This window comes from Monopterus albus, unplaced genomic scaffold, assembly GCF_001952655.1.
Source record: "Monopterus albus unplaced genomic scaffold, M_albus_1.0 scaffold354.1, whole genome shotgun sequence".
Taxonomy (NCBI): domain Eukaryota; kingdom Metazoa; phylum Chordata; class Actinopteri; order Synbranchiformes; family Synbranchidae; genus Monopterus; species Monopterus albus.
Genome location: NW_018128234.1, coordinates 386 through 4,130, shown reverse-complemented (window position 1 = coordinate 4,130; position 3,745 = coordinate 386).

Genomic DNA, 3,745 nt, shown 5'->3' with positions numbered 1-3,745 from the left:
TAACCCACCGGCAGGAGGCCACTTAGCCTAGGCAGAACCCCCAGCAAAGCACCGGAGCCTCCGATCATCAGCAGAAACCACCATCCTCCTGCGCCCTAGTCTCCAGCACTGGAGACAGTGAACCACGTCTTCCAGTCTGCTACTGACTCTGCTCTCTTTTCTCTTCCTCCCAGGTCCTGTGCTCTTCCTCCTGCCTTCGCTGCCAGTCAGCCCTCCGAGCCTGGTGATGAACAGTTCCCCTAATTCTTCTTCAGGGTCGGATCCGATTCCCCGCTGATCCGCATCGGCCTCTCAGCTTCTTTTCTAGTTTTAGTTTCTGTGCCCTTCCGGGGAAATAAATATTTGTTCTGAATCGCACCCTGCCAACCTGAATCCACTTATTCCTCACTCGGTTCGCTCTCCCACAGTATCGAGGGAGCGAACATAACACATTTCCTCGATGCAGACATAAAAATCTGACACAAAGGCTGTACTATGTTTTTTAAGAAAATGCTTTATAATTTAATAAATTTATTTGAAATCTTGTACTGGTGGGTCGCGACTTGATAAGTGGGTTGGAAAGTGGGTCCCAGGGTGACACCAGTTGAGAAACACTGCCACACAACACCAACACACCGAGGCCCTGTCGAGATGTGTCCCCGTTATAAGTGTTTCACGTAGCACCCCTCTGTGATTATGGTTAGGATAAGATTGGGGTTCAGGTTAGGGGAAACATCTGCCTTGTAACGTTAACATGTTCTGAAGGTATTCACAAAACATGCTAGAGGAAGCAAAACGAATATTCAGTATCGAAACCGTTTCATTGTAAGTCATTAAAGTCAAATCTCTCGTTTTATATGGGAACTTTGTGCACCAATACAGCCAGGCACAGGGACAGTTGCTTCCCCCAGGCTGTTACTCTGATAAACACTTAACCAACGACAGTATGACTGGACAATAACCCTCAGTGCAATACCTGTAAATATACCTCGTATATTTCTCTAGGTCTCTATTTTTAAGTACTCTATTTTTATTCGTATTTATCTCATTTCAATGAACATTCCTGTGTTTGTCTGCATTGTTTACTGTCTGTTTATACTGCTTATTCTGCATTGTTTGCACTGTTTGTTGCTGTTAATACTGCTTATTCTGTTATACTACATAGCCTTATGCTGGTTTACTGCTTTACGTGCCCCTTGTATGGGGATATGTACATACACATTGAGAGCCGATGTACCAGAGTCAAATTCCTCGTATGTCCGACACACCTGGCCAATAAAGCAGATTCTGATTCTAAGAAACCAGCGTCGCGACAAAAAAGGGAACAGTTTAATTCAGGCCGAGTCATATTTTCGTGTTAGATTCAGTTCATCCGTTAGTATTATTAAAAATATTCAGGTGTAACGGACCTATTCTGTGTAGCTTTACTTCTGGTTTCCAAACGATATCCAGCAGTCTGCGCTGACGACCAATCTCTTCCTCGTACTCGACCACAGTTTTCTCAAAGACTCCGAATATTTCTTCAACAGCAGCAGTTAGTCGCTCGGTGACGAACTCTCTCAGATGCTGAACTGAAGACATTGCTGATTTGTTAAAACTGAAGTACTGAACTGGGAAACGACGATACCAAGGTTTTATCCACAGAGCTACCACGTTGTTTATTTCCGGCGTATGTCACACAGTGAAGTTCCGGCGGTGAATGTGTTGTCCTTCTTCTTCTTTCAATATATTTCCGGCAGGCTGTACACCATGATGTGTCATACTGCCCTCGATAGGGGAAAACATCTTTTGATCAGGCGCAAAATAGCTTTTCTAAATTCAATTATACAGGTGGGTGGAACCTAACTACCATCAGAATGCCATCGCCATGAGTTGGACGTGAGTTCAGTTTTATACTGAGACATAAAAAAAAAAAGAAAGGAAAAAAGTACCAAGAAAAAAGAAATACAAACAAATTTTAAATAAATATGAATGTTTTACTTCATTCACACATTTATAGACATTGTATTAAGTAATTTTTATGAGCTCATTATAGGGTTTTATGTGTAAATTTTACACAACATTGTAGGTACAGATATCAAGTAAATATACTGACTCAAACTACAATTTTTGTCTGTTAACAGTGGAGCTTGGACAACAGTTTAACCATTACAGTAAAACCTTGGATTGTGAGTATAATTCCTCTCGGCAACGTGCTTGTAATCCAAAGCACTCCTATATCAAAGCGACATTCACCATAAGAAATAATAGAAACTCAGACGATTCGTTCCACAACCACTTATTCATACAAAAATGATTACAGTAATACAAAATATAGTATAAAGTAAAAATAAAACAAATTAACCTGCACTTTACCTTAGAAAAGAATCGTAGCTGGTGTGAGGGAGACGAGAGAGGAGCTACAGTATCTGCTATCTGCTGGCTGGCTGAAATCTTTTTCTTTTTGTGCGACTTTAACAAGGAACGTATTGAATGACACTTGCTTTTGCCTCCTTTTGAGGATTTGGCGGAAATGTAGCATTGCATTGTTGTTAAACAGAGTTATCATTTGTACTGTTACAGCCTTATCCGGGTGGTGCTTTCCTACAAAATTTTGCAGTGTTTCCCACATTTTACACATCTCCCTTATAAAATCTTGGGATGTCAGCCACTCACATACCTCATTCATGCTTCACGATGATTTCCTTTTTAACTTCCACTGTAATCATCTCCTTTTTCTTACTGCCTTTCTTTTCAACCTTTATTTTGTCTTCATCGAGCCCATTGTTGCAGTATAGACGAGTGAGTTGCAAGTACCATCGGCTCAGTTGTGTCATGATGCTCGGCAAACAAAGTGTACGTACTACTCGTATTGCAAGACCTCGCTCATTTATCAAGTTAAAATTTATTTTAAAAAATTTACTCATCTTGCAAAAAACTGACAGACCAGGTTACTCACAATCCAAGGTTTTACTGTATTTATTAAAACTGTGCTGCTAAACTTCTCACATATTCAGGTGTATGGAGACTTAAAATTTTTTTTCCTCCACAAAAAAGTAAAGCCACAAATCTGTAATTTCATCCTTCATAAATTACGATAAAGGTGTTTGGTGCTTATAAAACTCAAGACTCTGATTTGTTTTGCACCCCTCGTAACTCCGAATGGTAATGTATTTATAATTATTTCAGAATAATAAAACCAAAAAGCCTCTTCATAAAAATGAGAGGATAGTTTGTGAACACACACAACTCCTGCTGCCAGTGTTGTGTGGAAAGTGAATAGCACAACAAATTTCGATGTCATTAATTAGCATGAATTTCCCTTCCATAGATAGGTAAACGAGTATATGTGCTGTGAAAAGAGTTGTGTTACGCTAAACGAAGTGTGCAGCTGAGAAACCCCATTTTCTAAATGGCATAATGCAGACATAGTAACTTCTCCAGCCTTACAACAATTCTCTCCAACGTTACAGAAACGAGGCATTAACAGCCACCAACATGTGTTTTTAAACTTAGTTAAGTCCCACTGAGTAATGGACACATCGCTCCTTTTCAAGTAGCTCCAAAGTTGGTAAATCCAACCAGTGGTCGCTGTGTCTTCCCCCACATGACCACATACAGTTCCAAAGCAGTGAAATAAAGGTAGAGTAGCACCAACAATAACATCATGGGCCATTAAGCAACACATCACATGTGGCAGACATGCTGGCCTCAAGCAGTCCAAAAAAACAGGTACTGTGCTCCAGGAGAATCCACCCTTGATAAGCTGATCACTAACCACTGTGGG